The sequence below is a fragment of the Neomonachus schauinslandi genome, chromosome 10 (genome assembly GCF_002201575.2).
Source record: "Neomonachus schauinslandi chromosome 10, ASM220157v2, whole genome shotgun sequence".
NCBI classification, from domain to species: Eukaryota; Metazoa; Chordata; class Mammalia; order Carnivora; family Phocidae; genus Neomonachus; species Neomonachus schauinslandi.
In genome coordinates, this window is record NC_058412.1 from 74754537 (window position 1) to 74773112 (window position 18576).

At 45.3% G+C, this 18576-nt stretch overlaps 1 protein-coding gene across 1 annotated transcript in view; it reads right to left on the reverse strand.

Moving 5' to 3' along the window:
* PPM1B (protein phosphatase, Mg2+/Mn2+ dependent 1B) overlaps positions 1-18576 on the reverse strand; it is a 222833-nt gene that overhangs the window by 154540 nt on the left and 49717 nt on the right. The window contains exon 4 of the mRNA XM_021701150.1: positions 446-574. The gene's annotated coding sequence lies outside the window, so the exon portion shown is untranslated. The remainder of the gene's footprint in view (positions 1-445; positions 575-18576) is intronic.

Below are 18576 nucleotides of genomic sequence, written 5' to 3' on the forward strand. Positions count from 1 at the left end.
AGCATGGCTATGCCAATTTAAACACAGGGCCACCGGATTTTCTGTTTTAGTTTGGGCTTGGCAGTGACTGAAGTGGGGGAGTGAGTGCAGGAGTTAACAGTCCTAATTTACTTTCTTGTCAGGCTAATGCGAGAATGAGGCTGCAGAGCTTTCTGCGTTACGCAACCGCATGCTGGGAGATGCCCCAGAAATATGCTGGGGGCTAGCAGAAGGTCAGCTGAGCGTTATTCCTTTTCCCCCTGCAGATGATCCACAAAAGGAAAAGGAGTTGATGTTTAACTTGATAAAAACGAAAACAAAACAAAACCCACTTTACTTTGGGTTAGTCGGTTTTTGCTTCGTTGCAAACCACCTCAAAAATCTCAGTGGCTGGGGACAACACGCATTTATTTTTCCTGCTAATGGGTCTGCAGGGCAGCCTTGGTGTGATCTCAGCTGGGCTCACCTGGGCTGGCTGAGCTAGGCTGGACTCCTGGCTGAGGGTCAGATACAGGTTCCACCTGGTTCTATTTCTGGACCCAGGATGAAAGGACAAAGGCTACCTGAGGCAAGCTCTTCTGGCAGAGGGCGTTACCTGTTCAAGAGGCCAAGTCAAAGCCGGCAAACACATTTGGAGGCTCTGTGTGTCATGTCCACTAATATTCCATTGGCTAAGGCCAGCCTACCATCAGTGGGGGTGGGGGTGGGGGTGGGGGAGTGGGGTATACTCTGCTGACTCTAGTAGGCTGATCGAGACTGGAATTTAACCAATGGGTTAAATTCACTACAGACCATCTGCTTCTTGTGGAAGAATTGCAAAGTGAGGGTGGCCTAGATAATCCTTATGCAGTATTGGTGGTCCTCAATGTGAATTCAGTTTTGCCCAATGGACACTTTTTAAAAAAATTTATTATTATTATTATTTTTCCATAATCTCTACAACCAACAGTGAGGCTCGAACGCACAACCCTGAGATCAAGAGTCCCATGCTCTACTGACTAAGCCAGCCAGGCGCCCTGCCTAATAGACACTTTTCAATTCCTTTTTATTCACATCTATCACTTATGACATGATGTGCTCGTAATGGATAAGGGACACAGTGCCCTTGTCTACGGCCTGGTCTACTTTTTCAGGGTATACTTAAAACTCCCTGTGCCAGGACACCTGGGTGGCTCAGTCATTTAAGCATCTGCCTTTGGCTCAGGTCATGATCCCAGGGTCCTGGCATCAAGTCCCGCCTCGGGTTCCCTGCTCAGCCAGGAGTCTGCTTCTCCCTCTACCCTTACCCCCTGCTTGTGACCTCTCTTTCATTCTCTCTCTCCCTCAAATAAATAAAATCTTAAAAAAAACAAAAACAAAAATTCCCGGTGCCAGCAAGTCAGTTTAGCTATGCAGACATCACCTGTGGAATGAGAACGACAGGGAGAGATTCTTTGAGGAGGCAGCGTGGTATGCTGCGAAGAGCACTAGACTTGAGAATCAAGAGACCTGGGTTTCTAGTCCTGATTCTGCCAGGGTTGGAATTTGGAAGGGTCAGCAGGAACCAGCAACCAGGTGCTTTTCAAGTCTTGCTGAGAAGCTTGGACTTTATCCTGTGCACTGGGGCACAACGGGGTCAGCTCAGAGTTTGTTTGTTTGTTTGTTTGTTTAAGGCCTTTTGGCAACAGTGTGGAGGGTGGATTGAAGGAGAAAAATTGGATTGGAGGCGAGGAGATGAGCTAGGCTATCATCCAGGTGAAAGGTAATTAGGGCAGAGACCAGGAAGGAAGCCCCAGAGATGGAAAAAGGGGTGAATAAAGACTCTTTAGAAGCAGAACTTACAGGAAGAACTTTTTTTTTTTTTTTTTAAAGGTTTTAGTTATTTGACAGAGAGAAAGACAGCCAGAGAGGGAACACAAGCAAGGGGAGTGGGAGAGGGAGAAGCAGGCTTCCCGCGGAGCAGGGAGCCCGATGCGGGGCTCGATCCCAGGACCCTGGGATCATGACCTGAGCCGAAGGCAGACGCTTAACGACCGAGCCACCCAGGCGCCCCAGAACTGACAGGAAGAACTTAAAGACAATTGATTATGGGGAGAAGGAGAAAGACAAGGGCAAGGGGGAGTCAAAGATGAATCAAGGGTCCAGAGTGCATCACCTAAATAGTGGTAAACGTTGTTTCTCAGAGTCTTTCTTACAGCTGAGTACATGTATGTATGCATGCATGGGTTGGCAGGCATTGTAAAATGTATTACTTTCCAGAACTGGTGCAGAAAAATCACACAAGGGACACCTGGGTGGCTCAGTTGTTAAGGGTCTGCCTTCGGCTCAGGTCATGATCCAGGGTCCTGGGATCGAGCCCCACATCGGGCTCCCTGCTCAGCAGGGAATCTGCTTCTCCCTCTCCCTATCCCCCTGCTTGTGTTCCCTCTCTCGCTGTCTCTCTCTCGCTCTCTCTGTTAAAAAAAAAAATCACACAAACTTCAGCCATTGGCAAACCTTATTCACCATCTTTGCTGTGTTCAAACACCTGCACCATTAATACTCAGTATTCTTTCTTCCTCTTTCTTTCTTTCTTTCTTCCTTTCTTCCTTCCTTCCTTTCTTTCTTCTTCCTTTTCTTTCTTTCCTTACTGATTTTATTTTATTTTATAACTGAAAGTTTTGGGTTTTTTTTTTTAAAGATTTTATTTATTTATTTGAGAGACAGAGAATGAGAGACAGAGAGCATGAGAGGGAGGAGGGTCAGAGGGAGAAGCAGACTCCCTGCCGAGCAGGGAGCCCGATGCGGGACTCGATCCTGGGACTCCAGGATCATGACCTGAGCCGAAGGCAGTCGCTTAACCAACTGAGCCACCCAGGCGCCCACTGATTTTATTTTTTATTTTTATTTTTTTTAAATTTTATTTATTTGAGAGAGAGAGAATGAGAGAGCACATGAGAGGGGGGAGGGTCAGAGGGAGAAGCAGGCTCCCCGCCAAGCAGGGAGCCTGATGTGGGACTCGATCCCGGGACTCCAGGATCATGACCTGAGCCGAAGGCAGTCGCTTAACCAACTGAGCCACCCAGGCGCCCTGATTTTATTTTTAAGTAACCTCTACACTCAACGTGGGCTTCAAACTCACAATCCCGGGATCAAGAGTCCCATGCTCCACCTGAGCCAGCCAGGTGCCCCTAGCATTGTTCTTTAAATGAAGTCATTTATTTAACCTAAACACTTCAGGCTTATCCTTAAAAACCATGTATGTGAGATCATGACTTTGTTGGGCCAGTTATGTATGGAGACATAATGAATCAAATACAAGGTCGTGGGCGCCTGGGTGGCTCAGTTGGTTGGGCGACTGCCTTCGGCTCAGGTCATGATCCTGGAGTCCCTGGATCGAGTCCCGCATCGGGCTCCCTGCTTGGCGGGGAGTCTGCTTCTCCCTCTGACCCTCCCCCGTCTCATGTGCTTGCTCTCTCTCATTCTCTCTGTCTCAAATAAATAAATAAAATCTTTAAAAAAAAAAAAATACAAGGTCGTTAAAATTTCAAAAGTGTCTGTATACTACCTACAAGTATTATTTCCCATGGCCACAGTGCGCAGGCCAGATTTAGGGAACCCCTGCCCCAGGCAACAGCTAAAACAACTAGGATTATACAGATTTTGCTTTCTCCGCGCTCTTGTTAGTTTCCATTCATATTGTATCAGTGTCCAATCCTGGATGGCAGGTCTGGTCTTTGCATCCATTGTTGGCAAGGCCTTGCCCTGCAGGCAGTGACCTCTAGCAGAGCTGGGCTGGAGGTTGTCATCCAGACAAATGGGGGCTGACCTGGAATGTCTTTCTAACTCAGTGTCTCACAACGTGAGCCTCTGAAAGCCACTGCGAGAGCAGCCCAGCCAAATGAGCTGGGTCCCTCTCACTCTGCAGACAAGAGGGCCAACAGGGCCTTGGGATCTCCCTTTGCTTCTCCCATGTTCTCCCTGATGTTCTTCTGGAAGCCACACACACACAGAGGTCTGGCTGCAGAGGGTGGCAGCTTCATCTCCTTTTGTTCACTTTTGCTGCCCAAAGATCTCTAGAGACCGTTTTCAAGGTAAAGTTGAATTAATTCTGCACTAATGGGTTGGCTGCCATGAGGTGTCTCACTGAACTTTTCTGAGACTCAGTTTCCCCCTGTAAAACGGGGGCTTGGGCTGGTGGTCTGGAGAGTGTCTCCCTTTCACATCTTAACCGGGCTCAACAGTTCGGGGACAGTTATGCTTTTTCTTTGAACTCCTTATTCCAGTCTTTGCCCATTTTTTATAGTATATATATATATATAAAATTTATTATGGTCATTGTAAGTGTTTTATGCATATTTTATCGTATCCCTTTGTCATTATTATTGCATATTTCCCCCCAGTATTATTTCAACCTTGTTTCTGTGAAGTAAGGAGACATTTCAATTTTTTCTGTGGAGACATTTTAGCTTAAAAAAAAAAAAAAAGCCCAACTGACGGTCTTGTCTTTGAGAATTTCTGCTTGAAAAGAACTTCCTCACTCCAAGATCATAAAAAAATACACACTCAGTTTATCTTCTGGAATTTTAATGGATTCATTTATTTTATGTTTAAATTTTTGGACCTTTTAAATGGATTTTATATAAAGAGTGAGATAGAGATTTTATTTTTATTTTCTTTTTTCAAATAGGTACCCCATGTATGGAATAATCTATCTTTTGCACACAGATTTGAAAACATGCTCTTTATGAAATTTTTAAAAGTCATCTGTTATATACTTCTGGTAGTAAAAGCGATTGTCAATTATACTATGGCATATTTTAACTGTTGTGCTAATGGACTTATTATTTTTATTTAGATCTTAAACCATAGCAACAATATGTATTTCCAGGCTTACTGCATCCACTTTAATGCATTTAAACACTTAACCATAAATGATCACTATAATGACTGTCAATCTATAAAAACTCTCAGAAAGAGCAGTCTTCTCTTTTCCATCATGGTAATTAGTAATGGTAATCATAGCAATTAGTAGAAGTAAAATATGAACTGTCATTGTAAAGAACTCAGTTGCTATGATTTGGGGGAAAGTAGGACTTGGACCTAGGCAGGTTATTCTGGAGACCAGGGTTCCTGTGAAAACTAGGAAGTTAGAGACGTTTTTCTTCCCAGGGTGCCCCCTGCCTGCTCCAAGTACCCACTGTTCTCTCCTTCTAGCTACCTCACTCCCTCTCAGAGAATCTACTCTCAGATCTTCATTCACACTGAGGTGTTGATGACTGGTTACTATCCAACACAGCTATTCTCATTAAAGTGTGAGGTATGTGGAAATTAACTTGTTACTAATAATAGAATGCTGAAGTTTGAAATACTTTACTTTTTAATCAATCTGAGTTGACTCAATGTTTCCCCTGAAATGAATTCCCCTGAACTGGGCGCCTGGGTGGCTCAGATGGTTAAGCGTCTGCCTTCGGCTCAGGTCATGATCCCAGGGTCCTGGGATCGAGTCCCACATCGGGCTCCCTGCTCCTTGGGAGCCTGCTTCTCCTTCTGCCTCTCTCTCTCTCTCTGTCTCTCATGAATATATAAGTAAAATCTTAAAAAAAAAAAAAAGAATTCCCCTGAACTTAACTTGCATACTTCTTTTGTGAGAGAGAAAAAAGGTGTGCTGGTCATTGTCTGTAACCTCTTTCTCACAGTCCATTGGGATACAACAATGTTCTGCTCATAGACAAGGCCACTTCCAACTGCCACTGAGTTGAGCTTATGTGGTTGCTTTCATTTTCTTTTTAATGTTGTCCCCGGATAAATTTTTAATAACATTCGCAAATCTGTATTGCAAGCAAAGAAGAATGATGTCAGAAACATATTTGTTAGTAAAATTACAACAATTATGATTACTTAATGACAGATAAAGCGAGGACACCAGTGTACACTACTGTTATTCACACTGGGTACTCAGTAAATATTTGTTAAAGGAATGAATGAATATTTAAAAGTCATTAAAATCTGTGTTTCTGTAGTTGATAAACGAAATCGGGTTTGTTTATGCTTTTCTGAAATATTCATTCACTTTTTTTCCCCTCTCACTTTTAATATCATCTGCGATATAAAAACAAGTTTCAAAAATGTTTTTGAAAATGAAGCTTCATATTCTTTTGAAAATAACTTCTAAATATTTTTCATCATAAAATCATCTATTTTAGAATAAAGATCTGAGTGATGAAATAAGACATAGAGGACAAGAGAACGGTAATGTTTGAGGCTATAAACATGTCAACTGGTCTCTAAATTTTTGTCTAGAATCTTTGGCCTCAGGAATATCTTGCTTTACCCTGTAAAACACTTTTATGAATACCTCATGTACTTTAGAGATATTTTCGATAGTGTTTGCTTTATTTCTTTGCCTGCTCCCTGGAAGTTATTTTGTTTGTTAAATAAAACAGAACTTGGATCTCTGATAGGAGTAAGTCTTTGCCATCCAAAGTGAGGACAATTTTGAGAAACAAAAATTTGAGAATTGGGCGTCTAAGCTAATGTTCCCAATAACACACACACACACAGCACTTCAGAGCCTTAAACTAGAGGGAAGAGGCCCCAAGAGTAAAATGGAAGCACTAGCCAACATGGTGAACCTCTGAAACCACGCCTTGTGGGCAGCCCCCAGCCCTTGTCCCCTTGTAGAGTCAGCCCTGCTGAGCTGCTCTGTGTTTTTGCATTCCAGGTGCCATTTCTGATTGCAGGAAGGAAAGTGGAGCTGGGACCGTTCCTGGGAGCCACCGACCAGACGTGCTGCTTCTACCGGTTGGGTAGAATATAGCCAACCCTTCCTTCCCCAGCCTGCTCACCCTGCTCCTCCCCCTGCCATCAAAGAGGAGGATAATTGAGGTCTCGCTGGCTTGCAGGAGGCCTCAAGCATTCACCTCAGGATCCCTTCCAGGGGATTCAGTGACTTGGGATTTCAGTTCCTACTCCCCAAGCAGTTTTCTCAGCACAAAAGGTTTTCAGTTCTTTTAAATTCATCTAAGGACACAGACTATGCAGAGCAGTCAGGATATAAGCCATGTGAGCAACAAATAACAAAGCACTAATTGCATCTAGTGGGCATAGAGTTTCAGTGACTTCATGTTGGCTAAATATAGGCGAACACTTGGTGTGTTGTGCATGCCAGGGGGAACCATGATGCAATTATCCCCTCCCTTTGATGGAGGGGGAGGACCTGGGTCAGAAGGCAAGAATGAGATTGCCTAATAAATGGTCACTTGTGATGGTCCCCAACTCCACTTGCGTCCAAGGTTTGTACACACACACACACACACACACACACTAAAACAAAGCAAACACGACTATACGGCTTTAAAACAACATAAATACTCAGCTTCTGACCAGGGTTAAAAATAATTGCTTTACTTAAAAATGTAATGATTTCACTTTTCTTTTTAATCTTTATTATATAAGAAATTCACATCCACCTTAGGAAATTTAGAAAAAAAGAATGATGACAAATTCTTATCAAGCACTTAACAGGTGCCAGGCACTCCCTGCCGTAGAAGCTTTCCATCATCAACTCATTTAATCCTAACAATAACTCTCTGAGCTAGGGACAATCATCATTCCTGTTTAACAACTAAAAAAGAACAAGGGATGAGTTCTGTAACTTGTTCAAGGTCCCCTACTTAGAAAAGTGAAGACTGGGAGTTGAACTCAAGTGGGCCTGATGGCGAATTTCATGCTCTTGAACTCTAGACCAGTGCTGCTCAATGGACACATACTGTAAGTCACATATATAATGTAGAATTTTCCAGCAGCGACATTAAAAGAAGTAAAAAGAAACAAGTGAGACTGCTTTTGATAATGTTTTATTTAGCCCACCGTATCCAAGATAGAATCATTTCAACATTCAATCAGTATAAGGAGTAAACGAAATGAGATATTTCACATTCTTCTTTTCATACTAAGCCTTAAAAACTCAGTATGTATTTTACACTTACTTCTCAGTTAGGACTAGACAAATTGCAAGTACTCACTTAGATACATATCCAGTGGCTACTGTACTGGGGCAGTGCAGATATAGAACATTTCCATCATGGCAGACAGTTCCATAGGACAGCGCTACTCTAGATCATATTGACCAGTCAGAAAAGAAAAAAGTCACATAAACTCCCCGTCTATTTCAACGTATCATATCCTTCCTGCATTCTTTGTATGTATTTACGTGTATAAATACGTTTTCTAACAGATGAGGGTCATACTATGAATATTGTTTTAATCAATTTATTTCTTTAATGATAGTGTGCAACCTTCCAGTGGTTTTGTCTCCCTGTATATATGTGAGGCAGTGCTGGTGTGCTGAAAGTAACATGGGACTTGGGAGTCAGAGGACTCCATCATTTTCCATCTGTGTGATACTGGACAAGCTATTCTCTGACCCTCAGTTATCTCATGTGAGGATTAAATAGGATAATGTACGTGAAATGTGTTTTATAAATGAAGGCTCTGGGGCGGCTGGGTGGCTCAGTCGTTAAGCGTCTGCCTTCAGCTCAGGTCATGGTCCCAGGGTCCTGGGATCGAGCCCCGCATCGGGCTCCCTGCTCGGCGGGAAGCCTGCTTCTCCCTCTCCCACTTCCCCTGCTTGTGTTCCCTCTCTCGCTGTCTCTCTCTCTCTGTGTCAAACAAATAAATAAAATCTTAAAAAAAAAAAAACAAACAAGAACAGGCTTTGGGGTCAGATATTTGTAGGTTTGAATTCTGGCTCTGATGCTTTCTGGTTTGAATGAGTGCTCTGGACCTGCTTTCTCATCTCTGAAATAGAACTGATGCATACTTCATAGGGTTGTGGAGAGAATAAACCATGAGCAGAATAATACGTGTGATATCCTTAGCACAGTGCCGTGCACACAGAGTAAGCCCTCATTAATGGGAGCCGTTTCTGGTACTACTACTTCTGTAATTGCCAGTCTGGGCCATCTGGTCACTTTCACTTGGAGGGTGGTAGTACCCAAGGGAAGAGGATGGCCTAATGATCACTTTGGGTCCTTTCAAGCTCTCAAATCTATAATGCCTAATACAACCCAACTGACCAAATCAGAGGGAATGAATGACTGAGGTTTACCCTTCCAAGCTATCTTGATATCATTCCCTCCACACCCCAATAGTCTAGTCCTTGGTCATTCCTAACTATACTCCTTGATCACACCAGCATACATCTCTGTCCCAGATGGGACAGCCCAAACTCCAAGTGGTCTGACATGTCAGCTGTGACACATACATTCACACAGAATCCTGAAGCATGTATAAAAGTGCTTTATTTTGGGTGTATATCATATATTCCACCTCTTTAGAGATCACAAGGAAAGTTAGGGACATGGCAGTGTTCATATGGTTTTTTTTTTTTAAGATTTTATTTATTTGACAGAGAGAGTGCACGGAGTGCACAGCAGGGGGAACGGAAGAGGGAGTAGCAGACTACCCGCTGACCAGGGAGCCCGATGCGGGGCTCGATCCCAGGACCCCGGGACCATGACCTGAGCCGAAGGCAGACGTTTAACCGACTGAGCCACCCAGGAGCCCCTGTTCATATGTTTTTGTCAGTAGTACCAGCTCCCCTCTCACTGCCAGCGATTTGGGTTCTCTTTCAACTAAAGTAAAATTTCCACGACATAAAATTATTGATGTACAACTCAGTGGCATCTCGTATATTCCCAGTGTCATACAACTCCCACCCCTGTCTAGTTCCAAACATTTCATTGCCCCAGAGGGAAACTCTGGACGCATCAAGCGGCCACTCTCCATTCCCTCATTTCTCCACTAATCAGCTTTTTGACCCTATGGGTTTCCCCATTCTGGACATTTCATATAAGTCAAGTCATATACTGTGTGACTGGCCACTGATTTCTTTGCATCGGTGTTCTTGACCCGGTTTAAGTGTCTGCTCCCTCATGGTTGGCAGAGAAACTTCTTCACCCTTAAACTGTCTTTGTCTTCTTCCTCTTCAAAAGCCCCATAGCCACTTTATATCCTTTTGCTCTCGTCTCGGGGGTTTTACTTCTTGTTAGCCTGCCTATCCTTCACTCCAGAGCTGTGCTCTCCAATACTAGCCACTAGCCACAGGTAGCTACTTAAATTATTAATTAAAATTAAATAACATTTAAAGTTCGGTTCCCCAGTGACATTGGCAACGTTTCAAGTGTCCAGTTGGCACATGCGGTTAGCGACCTCCATATGGGCCAGCACAGATAAAGAACATCACCATCATCACACAAAGTTCTATTGAATAACACTGCTCTAGAGGGCACTAGAGCCTGCCAAGTGGAGAATGGGATTAGGGAAGGAGAACTTCACGGTGGGTTGCCTTCCGGGCATGAGATCTCTAAAATTATTTGACCTTCTGCATCACCCAGGACTGTTCCAGTCGGGTCACTCACTGTCTATGTGAATGGCTCTCCCTCAAATTGTATAGTGCACAGCATGTACATCTGTACCCAGTCATGCTAGAAGAGTCTGTCTCCCTCTGCATCCCACCCTAGTAGGCATTCCAAGAAAAAGAGAGAAAGAGAGAACAAAAGCAAAGCCCTTTCCCAGCACATCTGCTTGCTAGCTTAGTTTTTACCTCTCCAGTTAGGCTATGAACCCCTTGAGGGCAGCCCCCACATGCCTTCTTTACCCACCCTGCTCCCTACACTAAAACATCTAGCACACAGGTGTGCCCACAGCAGGCAAGCAGCCATGATTTCTGGATTACTGATTGAACCATTCAACCCAGGCTATGTCGCTGAGCACGGGAGTACCAGTACCCCCAGACCCATCTGGAGGGGGTACCCTCTCCATGTTGACCCTTGCTGTGCCCTCCAGTGATGGACGCAGGACAGAGAGAGGCAGTGGGCATCAGACTGCACTTGGGAATGTTCATTCTGGCCTCGCCTCTAAGCACCAATGCACCGTGCTCATTCCACCACTGAAACAATGATCACCGGTAGTATATGTTACCTGCATGCGTCTGCCTTCCCCAGCAGAGTGTGAAAACTGGATGTAACATGAGCTCAGTAGAAGGCACTCAACAATTCAGGGTAAAAACAAACAAACCTAAACAAATATGTCCAAAGAGATCCTTCTCCGGTAGGAGGTCGAAATGGCAGTGAGGGACATAAAGGCCACCGGAATGGGGACACTTCAGAGCAGAGCGGGGTGGGGGGAGGCAGAGGCTGGGACCTATGTTCCATTTCCTGTGCGACAGGCCCCCTCTAACTTAGTCAGACCTGATGTAACTCCTCCTTCCCTACCGCCGGGGTTGGGGGGGTGGAAATACATTTTTCCTTTCAAATTTACTTGTTATAATCTTTACCTCAAGAGGCAAAAGAAAATTATAGCCAAGCCTACACACCAATGGGCTGTCCTGGGATGGAAAACATCAAACAACTCTTTTGCACTTTGGATTTTGATCCCCAGTAAAACTTTCCACTAGTAGCCAATATTGACTTCTCATCACCATCCAGGTCAATAAAGCTTAATGAATCTTGATGTGACCTGCTCTTTCTCTACTCCTTTTACTCAACACTGCCGGCCACACCCAGGCGTATGCATTTCCATTCAGCCTCTTTCCAGCTAATTAATTAGAGCATTTTCCTCCTGTCCTTTGAAACACAGATGGTAGTAGCACTCAGATGTCAATCTGGGGGCCTTGTTGTTCTGGCAGTCATGGAAATGTCTGCTTTTGGCAGGCCCTAGGGGCACTTGGCAGAAGCTCCCATGTTGCTTCAGTTCCAGGTAGATCATGTGGTTTGCTTAAGGCGCTTCTGGCCACTGGCAACCGGGAGGGAAGGAAGTCTCTCTAGGCTTACACCCTCCAGCCTGGAGGGCGATTGGTGAAGTTGCCCTGCACTGATTTCACATTCCTCTCCTTCTGCAGATGTATTCCTCTCACCATATTACCTAGTAAATAGCACCCAATCATGCTGGAAGCACCAAGCATTGTGTCCTTAACCTGTGTTATCTCATTTGTTCGTCTGGACAGATCTGTGACACGGTACTACCACAACAATCTCCCTTACTGACCTTGGAGAGGTTAGTTAATTTACCCAAATCCATACCAGCCGTAGCTTGCTGAGTGTGACGTGAAGCAAGTTCTGTCTGACCCCTAAACCCTTGCTCTTAACCTCAGTGGCAAACGGTCTACACCACATTGCTTCTCATGTTAGCTGGGTTTCCACTAGTCCGAGTTTAAAGATGAGGGAAACGGAGATTCAGGTAAGTAACTTATCCAGGTTCACCCAGCTTATAAGAGGTGACGCCAGGGTTCAATCTCCCCAGTCCAGCTGACTGCAGTACCTAGTTGGTGGGATTGCTTTTTCTGTGCATGCCTTTGTTGATGCTAGCCCCATCCCCACCTCCATTCCCCCCCTATTCCTCTCAATTCTTAGCAAAACATGTCCCTCCCACTCATTCCTGATTCCTGTCTTCTCTTTCCAGGTAAATACTCTCCTTTTGGCTCTACTCAAGTCCTGTCTCCTCCAGGAACCTCGCCAGAAGAGAGGTCCGAAAGTTCTACTTGTCTCAGCTATCCATTTGTCAGGCTTCAATATCACCGTGTGCCGCCATGTGCATTTACAGCTGTGAGCATCAACAGTGGAGATGCCTGAACTCCTGAGCCGGATCACGTACTTCTTTGCACCACTCACTGCATATTGGGCCTGACACTCAGAAAGGGTGAGCATCTGAGGACAGTTAGTTGAAATGGTATCGGCAAGTCCAGCAAGTATTTATTTATTTATTTATTTTAGCAAATATTTCTTTAATGTCCACTTTGGGCTAGGCTCTTTCATACATGTCACCTCACTTAAATCTGTTTTAACTGCTCCTACATGCTCGTGGGCTTCTCTCTCGACACAATGCACGAGATTATGGCTTCTGTGTCCTTATGGAGCAAAAACTGGTTTACGTGATTCTTATGAAAAACAAAAGAATGGGGCGCCTGGGTGGCTCAGTCGTTAAGCGTCTGCCTTCGGCTCAGGTCATGATTCCAGGGTCCTGGGATCGAGCCCCGCATCAGGCTCCCTGCTCAGCGGGAGGCCTGCTTCTCCCTCTCCCACTCTCCCTGCTTGTGTTCCTTCTCTTGCTGTGTCTCTCTCTGTCAAATAAATAAATAAAATCTTTAAAAAAAAGAAAAAAGAAAAACAAAAGAATGCGTTCCCTGAGTTTCAGAAGCAGGCAGCTACATACGCATTGATGCTTAAAGAGGAGTTAGGCAGGATTCCTCGCTTCCAAAATGTCCTTCCCGCTGACGGCCATTCTGCCATGATAGCTTCATTCTTTTAGACATAATTTTTGTTTCTCTTCTGAGGTCCCTTCTAAAATGAAATGCACCCTGTCCTCACCTCCCCCATGAGTATTAAGCCTTATCAGCAGACATAGCAACAGGGAATCAGGAGGAATTGGACGTGGGACAAGCACTTGAGGATAGGGAATACAGTGTTAATCCTTACCATGGCTCAAGATACCCATTAGGATCTGGTCCCTGCCTGCCTCCCTAGCTTTTTCTCTCATCACTCTTGCCTTGGTAATGCTACGATCCTGAAACACTCAACATCCTTCATACCCTTCATCATTCCTTGCTCTCTTCTGTTTTCTGGCCTTTCGATATACTGTGCCCACTCCTTTGGCTGCCTAACTCCTACTCATCCTCCAAATTCCAGTTCAGACATCCCTTCCTTCAGGAGGCCTTTCCTACTCATCTCAGTCTGGGCCTGATGCCCCTGCAGTGTATCTCTATGGCTCCCTTTGCTTTCCTCATCATAGCAGGGAATGCACTGTCTTACATGATCGTTTGTTGACCATATACGTGGTTGACTACGAACTCTATGGCTCAGGTTCCATGTTGGACGTTTCACTCCCCCAGCACCAGACATGCCTGGCACCTTGTACTCAAGGAACATCCATTGAATGAATCACTAAGCGGGGCGTGAATGCACAGATGGGAGTACCGGAGACAGACTTCACTTCTTTCACATGTTGTCAAGGACATGACTTGCTAGAGCTCCACAGAGTTTCCTTAACTCCAGAGAAGACCCTGCTAAAAAGCATACTATGGATCACAAAGGACTCCGAGAATGTGAATAGTTCTGTACAGGCCATTCCCAAGCCTAGATGTACAACTCAGAGCACATGTCATTTTCTTCTGATGGGAGACAATGTGTCCATGTCCCTGGAAGTCTGTGTGCCCACCTCAGAAGCTCGAGACATCACCGTAGGCCACCAACACTGTATTAGCATAAATAGGGGTTCTGGGGTCCTTGGGAAAATTATAAAGGTGATCTTGGAGCCGATGGTCAGATTCCCAGTTGTACAAAGATGGGGAAACAAAGACTGTCTTTTAATCCCTGAGACAAGTGCTTAAGAGAAGCCAAGAACTCCGTCAGATGCAGGAGAGTAATGGGGGCCAGGCGCTCTGCCTTGAGTAATGGAGGCAGCACAGGTCTGCGTAATAGCTTTCAGACACATAAGCTCCAGGTCTCTGGGGAGAGAAAGGAGGAACTCAAAAGAGCAGAGCTCTTTTGAAGAGTCAAAAGAGATACAATTGCAAGAAGCCAAGCCTTCCAAGATCGACTGAAAGGCTCACTTCTCTCCATTTGAGGTAATAATCATGGTAATAGTCACAGCTGGCTGTTTCTGAGAGCTTACAAAGTGCTCACTCCTGTTTCCGGTGCTGTGTAAATAGGGCCCAGCTAATCCCCCCCATACCCTGTGATGAGATAGGTCCTATTCTTACTCGCATTTCACAAATGAGGACACTGAGGTACAGATGTGTTAGGTGACTAACCCAGGATTGCACTAGTAAGTGGAGGAGGAGGGATTTGAACCCACACACTCTGGCTTCAGAGCCCACAGGCTTGGCTAAGATTCTTGGCAGGAGTGGAGGGCACTGGTCACCAGTGCAGAAGATGGGAAAGACGATCCAGTGGGACTAAGGCTGGCTGGTGGGGGTTCCCACGTTGTGTTCTCCTACGCAGTACTCATTAGCATCTTCTGGGCTGTGCATCTGACACGGGGTCAGGTATCGGGCACATGGTGGTAAGGAGAATCCAGTCCCTGGCCTTGAGAGGCTCTCAGTCCCTGTAATGGCTGCGATGTGGGATTAAGGAGTTAAGGAGGGCACTTGTGATGAGCACTGAGCCTTGTATGGAAGTGCTGAATCACTAAATTCTACTCCTGAAACTAATATTGCACTGTATGCTAACTAGCTGGAATTTAAATAAAAACTTGGAAAAAAACTAAAATGGTGTAAATTTTTATTGACATGGAAAGATATTTAAGACATATTAATAAGTGATAAAATAAGTGATAAAAATAAGTTATATATATAAAAGTATATATATATAAAATACTGTTTATATATATAAAACTATATATATATGTATACACATATATATGCGCATATATATGTGTATACATATATATATATGCACATAGCTATATAAACAGGAAGAAAAAGCCTGGGCAGATATCCATCGGAGTGTTAAATGTTGGCTATTGCAGCTTGTGTCCTCATGGATAATTTTTATTTTGTTTTCTATCTCTATTCTTAGTTTACATACAATGAGCAATCAATAAGTAATCATAAAAGGTCTGAGCAAGTCTCTTGGATGATTTTAAAAGGAGAGAGCCTAACCCTGGGGCTTCATCAACCCCTCCCTACCTTGCAAATAATCTGAAAGGCCCCAAATGATCTGGAATGGGTGACAGGATCATGTCAGGCAGGTCACACACTGCTGATTGGAAGTTGGACTGCCAGGAAGCTGCCAAATGCAATAAAACCTGCCGTGCTTGGGAGGTTTTTTGGATAATAACATATAGTTCTGACTGCAGGCCTTGCTAATTCTCTCCTTTCTGCCATAGTTCCTGAGTCAATGGCAGCACCATCAGGTGAATGTCCATGGGACTGGGAGGTGAGCAATCTTGCAGACGGCAGAGATGGTCCAGGTCGGCTCTGATATCCCTCCCACACCTGCCAGTTTTACTTCCTCTCGCCCAGTCTTTTTTCAGCTCAACCAGGGGTGAACCTGGGCTGGGAGCAGATCACTTTACTCACCATTATTTCATTGTCTGCATTTACCTCCTGCCCAAGAGGCCAGCTCACTTTTCCACTGTAAATTATTTATATACAAAAGCTCAGAAAAGATCCTCGATCTTCTCCCAATTCCTTGGGGGGTCTTACCTCCAGCCTGTTAACTGTCTCCCTGGGTTGTCTTCCTGGACATCCTCCCTAGCTCTGGGGTCTGTCTTTCCACTACATTTAGGGCTGGAGTTTGGGGGACGGGGAGAACGGAGTCAAGGGTCTAAGTTCCCGAAGAACCAAACCCTTGGGCAATTTAGTAACCTCAAGCCTCCCCTCTCTGGCCAGGATTAGAATGACCTCCACAGTCATGCTGAGCTGCTCTGTCAGAGAGAAGGAGAGGGGAGCTCTTCTCCACTCAGCCCCTTTTCATGCATGCCAACAAGGATACACAGAGGAATATATCATGTCCAGAAATGACACGCATGCAGTCGTGCAGATACACACGTTCCATATACACATCCTTAGATACACATAGATAGGTACCAACATGTGTTCTCCTAGGCATCCACACTTACTAGTCTACACACGTAGAAAACACTCAGGCATTCGTACGGGCACTGGAACGCACACAACCAGATGCAGACACACACAGACACAACTGTGCATTCCGACACGTGCAGACGTCGATCCTTGCACACATATTTAATCACCCAGGCACGAGCACACATAAATCTACTACAGGCAAAGAAGAGAGCTGACAGATCATCCCCAGGCAGAGACCATTACCATTCACCCTGACGTGAGGATTGCTTTGTTTTGTAGGAAGTTTTTGTAGAAAGTTGGCTGTGCCTTTGACAAGGAGTTCAGCCCTCTTCTGCCTCCGGCTCCCCAGCCAGCGTTCTCCTCCCTGTCCCCCCTGTAGCCCCATTTTCCCTCCATTGCTGTGCCTGGCCAAGGGGAATGCTAATCGCCATGACGGGAACCGTTTCCACCTGTTTCCACCCGCTCGCCTCCCCTTAATGCCATTTTCGACTCCGCCAAGCAGGGGAGGAGGCCTGCTGTGCAGGCCGTGGCGAGGGGGGTAAGGAATGAGCGAGAGGACAGTTGGAGTGTGAAAGGGACCCGTCGCTAAGTGACTCCCCTTTCCAACAGCCACACACAAGATGCACATAATTGCTTTTAGCACAGTGGGATGGATAGAGATACAAAAGGTCAAATCAGGGATTTGTCCCATAATATCCTTGCTAAGCAGCAGCGTCAGACGTTGGAAAAGCATATTCATGAATTGAGGTGCCAGGGTGTGGGGTAGGCTTTTCAGAGGCGGCTGTGTGTTCCCTCTTTGAGGTGTGCCTGCCGTGGTGATTGGATTCACACGGAGCAAGTGACTTCTCAATGCTCAACAAAGCTCTGCCTGTGAATTGGACTAAATAGACTACTTGGCAGGCAGCTGAGATAACTATGCTAAGTGAATTTCATAGTTGCTCCCACTCGCCTTATGCCCAAGCCTCTTGGAAAATGCAGGATAAAGGCCAAACTCCTGAGTGCGACATTCAAGGCCCTCCACCCATCTTCCCAGGCACTCCCCAGCATGAATGTTACATGTCCACCCCCCTGGGCCCTTCTCCGATCTCTGAATACATGTGAGCCTTGAGGCTTTGGGGACCCCACCTGTGGCATTCCCCAGAGTGCACTGCCCCCCACCCTTGCCCATTTGAATACTATTTGTTATTCAAGCTTGACTCAAGTCCTAATTCCACCAATCCTTTCCTTGTCCCCCACCTAGATGTGACCTTCTTGGAAGGAGGAGGGCAGCAGGATATTAGAGAAAGAATGCAAGTCTGGATCCTGTGATCGGACTTAAATGTGAACAAGCTCACTAGCCCACTGGGGCTGGGGTTTTGAGGCCAGTCTGTGAGGTGGGGAGGGAGCAGAAGCAGAATGCAGTTTGGAGGTTCTTGTGATCATGGGGGTGGGGGGGGAGGGTGGATGGTTTGAACCAGGAAAACAGCGGTGGAGATGGTGAGCAAAGGTTAGATTCTGTTATATTTTGAAGGCAGATCTGAAAGGTATTGCCCAAGGACTGGTTGTGGGTGTTAAAAAAAAGAAAAGTTAAAGTTGATTACGAGATTTTGGGCCTATGTATTAACTGGTAAGCGGCAAGCACAAACTTGGATGGTGGATATTAAGAGTCTAGTTTCTGACATACTTAGGGGCCTCTTACCCATCCATATAGAGATGTCGAGACCGAGAAGGACAGGTAGTAAGACAGAAGCAGGTGGGATCCCCGAGAAAGAATTTCAAGGAGGAAAGCATGAGCAGTCATGTCCAATACCCAGCTGAGAAGCCTCGTGAGATGACCACAAAAGCTGACCATTACATTTCCAGTGTGGAGGCCCTTTGTGACCTTGGCAAACGTGGCCGTGTGAAGTAGTAGACACAAAAGCCCGAACCTGAGAGGTTTCAAGAGGGAAGAGTGAATTTTTGAAAAATTTTGCTGTAACGGGAAGTCAGTCAGTGGTGGAGTACTGGGATCAAAACGGAATTGTTCAGGGCGCCCGGGTGGCTCAGTCGGTTAGGCGACTGCCTTCGGC